A 9,529-nucleotide genomic window follows, 5' to 3' on the forward strand; every position below is an offset into this window, starting at 1 on the left:
TCTAGTCACATTCAAAAGGTGATTGCTTCTGCTTTTTATCAGTGGATTTGCAGGTCATAAATATACTCTCTATATTTTTTGCTACTCCTCAAAATGAATAGTCACAACAAGAATTTACCATTACAAATGTACAGAACTGTGAAATTAGTCTACTACACTTTCACAGATTGTGGCAGAGGACATGAGACTCCTGGGCCACAGATAAAGGACTTTATTAGTCACAGAAAAACAGGCAGCATGATTTTATATTAACATTGGCTTCTGCTTGTCCCCCAAGACACATCGGGGCAAGGGGGCGTAAGCCCAGATGGATACTACACATGCAGTGATTTTGTGTAATAGTTGAGGAGCTCTAAGCTTAGGAAAACCCACATCTTGTTGGGGGAGGGGGTTGCTAGAAAACCCACCCAAACTTTGCCCCATAGGGAGACATTATCTTTATCATACTCATCACAAATGAGTTATTTTTATCATACTCCCTCTGCCCAAAGGGAGACACTATTTCTATCTCCTAAGGCTCTCTGCTCTACAAAAGCTATCATAAAACATAAAAATGTTAATATCATGAAGAATTGATCCTTTTGTAGTTCATAAACATGATGATTGGGTTTTCATGCCCATGCGTGAGATGTGCCTCCTTCAATCCTCCTTAGGGCATCAGCATATTACCCATCTGACATGAAAAAAAATTGAAAAAAATGAAAAATTGTCTTCCAGAAACAAACATAGAACAACATATTTGAGAATCCACTAAGACAGAGGAAGCAAAAGTAGAGGTGAGATCCCAAATAACAGTATCAAATCAAATAGAATAGGAAATCCGTCTTTAGCATTGTATATGCCAGTTAACACTTATGGTAATTAATACCTTTTCTATAACAGGTTTCTTCCTGTCACGTGCCTTTTTCTTAAAAGTGCTCTTGCTTCTTCATCAGCAGAATATCTAGGGAGGTTTCTTCCGTACTGTTGACCTTTTATTTAATTCATTAATCATATTTATTCACAAATACCATTTATCATCATTGAAATATTTTATGATTACTACATGCAAGTTAATGGTGCAGATGTTGGAAACCAAGGAAATACTAAGGTTAATTGTTTTTTAAAGGGCTTTTATTTTCCTTAAAGAAATAGAACACAGTTGCAAGTAGATAAACATTAAAGAATATACACAGAATAAAATGGATATCAGTTATAACACATGCAACAGAAAATAAGTCCTCATTAAGTCACAGGCTTTGTCATTTTTCAAAAAGATTTTACCTTTTACAATAATCCAAAGCAGGCTCTTTTGTTTTTCTTTTTAATAGAAGACATTAGCTGTTTCTGCTGGCTTGGGTTTGGTACAGATTTGGAGCCTCAAACAAAATATATGATCTGTTTAACCTTCATCAGCCTTATTGTAACTTCTCCCCATGGTTCCCCTGAATAGATTTCTTACAATTTACAGCCGCTCTGATCTTGGTATATTGGAATTGGCACAGTGTACAATATCTCAAACTAATTCTCATCACCTAGAAGTACAGACCTAGAGTGAAAGAAACCCATTGTCTCAATCAAGCAGGACTCTCAGGCAGCTCATGACTAATTGAAAGTTTCTCTTGCTTCATATTTCTGCCCTCCATGGCCAACATTTTGTAACAATATTCTTCTTGATTTTTTTGTTTTTACCTGACTCTGCAATTGGAAAAGAAGTAACATATTTGTTTTGTATTCCTTAATAGATTCTGATGGAGATTGCATGGTATTTTATTTAATATAACCTTTGGCACAAGTATTTTTTGCCCTCAAATAGCAATCTATCACATTCTAAAATGTCTGCTTACCACTATTGTTACTCTAAGTGTGCTAGTTTGTTTTTTTCCTATTAGTAGTAAATGGACTGTTACGTTGTCTTGTACTTTTCTCTCTTGACTCTCATCAGGATAGTTAAATACAGATAAAGTATTTTGTGTTTCAAAAAATGTTTGTTCTGAAAATATTGATATGATTAATTTTAGATTGATTAACTTCTGTATCAATAAAATCATTATACCATCTACATGGTATGAATTTATAAGATATTATAACGTCCTTTATTTTCTACTGCTTCAATCTGAATTTGAAAGACTTTATTAATAATTCTTGACAACTTTTAGATATCTTTGAATACCTACATCTACACAGAACACAAACAGTGCTTTAGATAAGTCAAAAATGAAATAGAAAATAAAACAGCCGGACTCATTAGTTCAAATTCTATTTAAAAAGAATCTATATTTTTTCTTTTTCTCTTCTTCCTACTAATTCATTTCTGCTTGAGTATTTATTTTTCCTCAATAATTAATTTTAAAATATCGACTGAATAATTCCTATGTGTCAGACTATGTGCAAAATAGTGAGTATACAATCTGGGCATTAGAGACAAGATCTTTTCCTTCCTTCAGTTTACACGACAGTGGAGAAAACACACAATAGAATAATCAAATATAATGCAGTGAAATATGTGCTCTTGGCTCTATTGTAACATGAACCAATTTTTAAAAGATTAGAGAAGGGACCTGTAAGTTCAATCCTGAAGACTGAAAAGTTCACTTCTACCCTCACACCCTCTTTCTTCATTACCATCACGTAATCCTCTCATTTTACTATTCATTATAATCAACATAATCTGCACATTTGGGTCTCTAGGATGCACTCAAGAATTTTGCATAATTTTAAATTGTATTTAAATATATTTATTCATCTGTCATTTTATAATCACTAAAGTGAGACTTTTAGGAAAGAAAAATTATGCAATTCTTAAATTGGGATTAGTATTAGAAATAATTTTTTCCTGTACTAGTATTTGTCGAGGAAGTTACTGTGAACAATTAATTTCATTTACCCTAGTTGAATGTTACTGCAAACACAAACAACATATAGTGTTCCAAAATTTATGTACTATAGGAATTCTTTACTATAAACATCAAGTGAATCTGGGTTTTCTTTTGATAAATGTTATACTCATGTAAAACCTTTCTTCAAATAACTATTTTTCAGGATGACTTTTTTCTTGTTGTAGTACTGGAACTTATTGTAAAGATTTTGAAACCAGAGAAAATTTGACAAAACATAATCATAAAATTATCCTTCCAGAAATAACTATATAGACAACAGTTAGATATTTTGTAGTTGCATGTAGTTTATAATACATATACGTGTGTCTGTGTATGTATACAGCCGACCCTCATATCAGTAGGGGATTGGTTTCAGGACTCCCCAAGGATACCAAATTCTGTGGATGCTCAAATCCCTGATATAAAATGGCATAGTATTTGCATATAACCTACACACATCTTCCCAGATACTTTAAATCATTTTTAGATTACTTATAATACCTAATACAATTTAAATTTTACATAAATACTTGTTATACCGTATTGTTTAGGGAATAATGACAAGGAGAAAAGTCTGTGCATGTTCAGTACAGATGCTTTTTTTTTTTTTTTTTTTTTTTTTTGAGACAGAGTCTTGAGTCTTGCTCTGTTGCCTGGGCTAGAGTAAAGTGGCCTCACCATAGCTCACTGCAACCTCAAACTCCTGGGCTCAAGCAATCCTTCTGCCTCAGCCTCCCGAGTAGCTGGGACTACTAGTGCATGCCACCATGCCCAACTAATTTTATATATATATTTTTTTTCAGTAGAGATGAGGTTTCACTCTTGCTCAGGCTGGAATTCCTAAGATCTTTGCGCCTTGGCCTCCCAGAGTGTTAAGATTGCTGGCATGAGCCACCATGCTGGGCCAGTACAGATGCTTTTTTTTAAAAACAATACTTCAATTCAAAGTTGGTTGAATGCACAGATATGGAACCCGCAAGTACAGAGGGCTGACTCTGTATGTGTATTATATATTACATATTACATATACACAAATTATATATATAATTTTGCATGCACCTCTTTTCATGCAATTTTTTATAACATTATTATTAAAGTTGCATGATATTCCATTTGACAGATTTTCTATAAAATTAGTGAATACATTTTCTGTCTTCAAATATTATTGCTATTTCTAATAGATTACTTTAAAAATATTAAAATATATTTTTGACATAAACCTTTCCTTCATATTGTTATGACATATTCCCCAAATTGCTGAATGAAACAGCAAAAGACTTAGTGCTACAGCCAAAAGTCCCATTTTAAACATTCTGCTTCTGTTCTCCTTTTGCTAACCTTGGCTTTACTTAGCCAAGTATTAATACTGATGCAAAGAACCTTGTTTCTGACAAGTTAGAATTGTAGTTAAATAAGCTCATTTAAGGTGATACTACTGGTGCTTATATAATAACCTCGAGGAAAAGATACCACTGATGATGTCAGAAACAAGAAATGAAATGATGTGATGTCTGTGTTTGCTTTAAAATACTCCAAACAAAGAAGAAGGGAAGGGAAGCAGGGGAGGGGAGAGGAAGAAAAGGAAAGAGGAGGAAGGAAAGATGGAGTAGAGAGAGAGAAAGAAAAAGAGAGAGGAGAAGAAAAGAAAGAGAGGGAAGAAGGAAGAAAGGAAAATGAATATGGTGGTGGTTGATGGTAGGGAAGTGGATGAGACAAGAATTACAAAATATTGATAATTGTTGAAACTGGACAATAGGTGGATGATGGTTTTTATACTATCCTCCTTACTTTCACGTAATTTTAAATGTTTTAACAAGAAAACATTAAAATACAAAAAACAAAAACAAAAAAAAACTCAAGACTCTAAAGATGCTGAATCCTATATCTTGTCTAGTACTACTTCAGTAGATGTCTACTTTCTTCAACTCATCCAGCTAAAAATCAGCTCTTACTTACTGGATGTCTGTGGTGGGTTGCACAATAACAATCACACCGTGGTACAGAAGGAGCCACTGCCAACATATGCATCATAAGCCACATGCACCCCAGGAACAATGATTGGACTGTTTTAAAAAATCCCTTGCCTGAAAACAAATTCTGGAAAATGAGCAGATTACGTGAAGGCATTACTTCTTTTTTATTTCCTCACTTTAGGAAACAAGTCTCTGGTTTAAGAGCCTGAATGACAAGATGGGGAAAAGCTGTTTCTCTGTTTCTTTTCTTCAGTCGTGATCAAGAATCATCTGAGACACCAAACTGGATCCCATCGCTTGTCTCTGAAGTTAGCAAAAAGGCTCAGGTTCAGACCTTGCTTTTCTCCAGTGGAAATGAATAGCTTGCTCTCTCTCTCTGAGTCTTATCTTCTCAGGCATCCTTTAAAATTTACTGCTTCAGCCTCAGCCTTCTTCGGAGTCATTTAGTGATGTTTGCATTAAGTCAACCAGTCTGTGGAATTTACAACTTGTTCTCCTTCCAAAAAAAAAAAGTTCTTTCCTCCAAGTTTACTCTTAACGATAGTGTTCCAAAGAGCTGGCATGTTATATGCTCCCAAGCCCAAGTTAAAAGACACATTTTCTGGCATATTCGACAAATGCTCTTTCTTTCTGATTTTTCATCCTTAATACTTCACTTTATACTCTGTGATGACATCCAATTTTTGTAAAAATATCAAGTAAATAACGCTGTTATGCCGTTAGCAATACAATGCAGTATTGTATCATTTTCAAAGCACTTTTATAAAGACTAATATATTTGACATTCATGTCAGCTCTGTTAAGTGTGAAAAAAATATTCTCATCTTCATTTTACAGATTAGAAAGCAGAGAGACAGAGAGCATAAATATGTCTTTAATCCCAGAAATACTAAAGAGTTAGAAGCTGATCCACAAATTTTTATTCACTCGTTAGAAAAAACTTTCAGTACTCCATAGAGCTTTCCTTTATTATTAGTTGTTTCATGCATTTACGAAGAAAATTAGAAATTTGTTTTTCTGAAAATCTTAAATCAGGATGCACATTCATGCTCAAAAATTCCTGTGTGTTTTACATGTAAAAGCGATTTAATTTGTATCACATAAATAAATAACCAAAGTTGTCAGACTTTTCATGATGAAATTTTGCGTGATAATAACTTATATTTCACATATTCTTTTATAACTGCAGTAGAGTTCTTATTTCTGCACAAATCCATTTCCATTTCTTTGAATAATTATGAATACATAAAGTAGTTCATTAGTATCAGAATTTCATGCTTATATAATATAATTGATTCATGGTAATTAGTGGGATGCATATTTTAGCCTGAAGTTAGAAATTTTCGTTTTTCTTCTTTTTGATTCTTGGGTCAGAGATATAAAACTAAGTAGAAATATGTATAATCATCTAGGTGGATTTAAAAGTTTCTAAAATGTTTCTCAAATTAAGTCATGATTTCTTTTTCTTTTCAAAACCTGTAAGTTCAAGAAAACATAAAGGCCTTCAGGGCTATAATTAATCCAATCTATATATTTTATGTCACTTTGCTTAACCTAGTACTTATTATCAACTTTATTAGCTTATATACTAAAAAAAAAAATAAAATTTTAATTTAATCACTGTAGTGCTGACATTTTAAAAAGTAAAACTTTCTTTTTTTTTAGATTTTCCATTTGTTTCCAAACACTTCATTCATGCATTCATCAATCAAATATTCATTTTATGTGTCAGATATTCAGCCAGATAATTGAATATGATATAAATAAAGCATGTCCTTGTTTTGACTTCATTTAATACAGATTCTAAAGGAGGAGGCAAAAATAGCTAAAGTAGAATATAATAATTGCTATAACATGTAAGGCAGAGGAAGATGATGTACTTCATCTTCAGGTGGATGGGTGCTTGGAGGATATCTTCCTGGCGAATTTCACTTTTAAACAGAATCCTACAGGGTTTGGAACAGTTTGCCAGATTCACCAGGAAGGAGAGAGAATTTCTTGGGAAGAAAGATGAGGAATAAAACACAGCAATCTGAAAAGGTGTGGATTATTCAAGCAGTGTGAGAAAATATTGTTTGAGGAAAAGGAAGCTGAAAGTTATGAGCCAGATAACCTAGCTGGAGAACAGTTTTTAAATGTTAAATTTGAAAGTGTCATTGAAGTATGGTAGAATTGTGGGCAATAGAGTCCGGTAGAATTTGGTTTGGTATAATTAATTGATTCTATGTGAAATTCCCAAGAGGCAGTGAGAGGTAGAGTTGGTATCCAACAGCCTGGATCTCTGACTCCATACTCAGGATGTGTCACCCATGTTTTGTGCCACCTTCTACTAGAAGCAGATGTGGAGAAGAGAGAACCCAGGTCAGAGCTATGCCTGTATGCAGAAAATGAGAAAGAAAGAGCGTAAAGTTGTTTGTTGTTGTTGATTTTGAATTACTAAGTGACTGGTAGAGAAATTCTGAAAAGAAATGGTGGAGGATGAAGAAATGGTCCTATTTTGAATCTGTTTAGCTTTAGCCCTGCACTACACAGGCAAGGATCATCATGTTACTTCCTGAAGTAAAAATCTTTGATGAAAAAAAAAATCACTCTTCCTTGCTTCCTCCCTTTTCCAGTGTCATTCCTGGTGCTGAAATATCTTTCCTCATTAATCCAGTCACAACACCTGACTCCTCCTTCAAGTTTTAGAGACTAGTGCCTTCTTTGTGAAAACTTCTGTGAGGTTCCAGAATCACTTGGTCATTTTTCCCTGTGCTTCTATGGGACACAACCCTGTTAATGCTGTCACACTCCACAGTAAACTTCTCAAGATGGACAGCTATGTCTCACCCAGGCTTGTGCACTTTGCAGCCAACAAAGTGTCTGGTACGCAGCATCAAGCAACAAGTAATTGCTATAAATAAAGATTAGTCTCCTCATTTTATTAATATAAATATGCAAGTGACTGGACAGAAGTATAAAATATTATAACCTATTTGTAAGTCCTTTTAAATACCTTGATTAAAAATGAAATAATGAGGTGGACTTCTTTCAGTTTTTGTCCTATAAAGTACAGTTGACTGTAAAATGTTGTCATGCCTGGACTCATTCATATCTTTTTCTGCTTGGTTGGTCTCCATTTTAACTCCAAATTATATATCATCCTTATGCTTATTTATTCATGTGATTAGATGTGCTAGAAAAAATGACATCAATACATGTAATTGCTCTTTATGCAGTAACTTGAACTAAGTTTAAAAGTAAACAACAAAAGGGAGGAAAAAGAATCAATATTTATTATATTACTAAATAAGTTCATCTTTTAAAAAAGTTTCATTTTCCTTCTTTTAATAGTCAAACAAATTAGCCTTCTTAATTTTCCTTTTCTTGGCATCTAAACCATGTGTTTCTTCATTTTATTTCTTTAATCCAGGAAAATCATGTAACTCTCCTATATCATCTTGAGATAATTATAAACATTGTACTCCCATTTAAAATTATATAACCAAAAATTGATATCAATTATAATCACTAAAATTTAGTTAATGATAACAACTTTAGAAGTGCATACTCTATTCAAAGTGATTTATAAGAATTTCTGTATTATTTTGAAGGGAGACTGATTCCACATGAAGATTGATTTATATGTTTGATTTTAAGGTCAAGAAATTCCATCTGCCTTTGTGTCTCTGAGCCACAACACAACTAGGTCAGATTCTTTCTGGAGTGCATAGGTATACAGTAAAATCGTGCTTGGCAACACGCACACCCAGCACACACACCAATAGCTAAACACAAAGTCTCCCTACTCAGAGCCACCTTCTTAGAGATGTTTGTACCTGTACATGGTTTCTGGCTAAAAATGGATGAGCAGTGAGTTTCAGTAATGAAGATGCATCGAGGGCGGGCGCAGTGGCTCACGCCTGTAATCCTAGCACTCTGGGAGGCCAAGGCGGGTGGATCGCTCGAGGTCAGGAGTTCGAGACCAGCCTGAGCGAGACCCCGTCTCAACTAAAAATAGAAAGAAATTATCTGGCCAACTAAAATATATATATATAGAAAAAATTAGCTGGGCATGGTGGCACATGCCTGTAGTCCCAGCTACTCAGGAGGCTGAGGCAGGAGGATCGCTTAAGCCCAGGAGTTTGAGGTTGCTGTGAGCTAGGCTGATGCCACGGCACTCACTCTAGCCCAGGCAACAAAGTGAGACTCTGTCTCAAAAAAAAAAAAAAAAAATGAAGATGCATTGAGTATACATACACAAAGAATTATCTTTTAAAAAGGACTTTAATTTGAATAATGTTGGCATGTAAAATTCAAAAAAGAGAAATGGAATGTTGACTAACTTTCATAAAAACACCATTAGCAATAATAAGAATGCACAGATGTGTTGACTTATAAACATCACTTTTAAAAGAGCATGCAAAGTATTTTTTTAGATAAAAAGGTATTTTTAATTTAAAATAGTATGCAGCATATTCTAATATTAAACTCTTTCTTTCTCTAATTACACCTGAGCTAATCTGTTCCAGGTGAAATGTTTATTTCTTTATTCATCTATTCTTTTACTGATTCCTTGTATAGTGTGAGTATCCTTGATTTAAGCCTCTAAATAAACAAAGAATTGCTAACTCAATGACAGTCTTTGAAATACTGAATATATTCTACTCAGATCAAAACTTCACAATTTCTCTTTGATATTGTCATTAAATAACATGG

General features: G+C 33.8%; 1 non-coding gene across 1 annotated transcript; it reads left to right on the forward strand.

Annotated features, from left to right (window-relative positions):
* The first annotated feature begins 575 nt into the window (after positions 1-575).
* LOC123648748 lies at positions 576-679 on the forward strand. The gene has a single exon (XR_006738762.1). It is a non-coding gene; the product is annotated as a small nucleolar RNA U13 (small nucleolar RNA).
* The last annotated feature ends 8,850 nt before the right edge of the window (positions 680-9,529 follow it).

This window comes from Lemur catta, chromosome 12 (assembly GCF_020740605.2).
Source record: "Lemur catta isolate mLemCat1 chromosome 12, mLemCat1.pri, whole genome shotgun sequence".
Taxonomy (NCBI): domain Eukaryota; kingdom Metazoa; phylum Chordata; class Mammalia; order Primates; family Lemuridae; genus Lemur; species Lemur catta.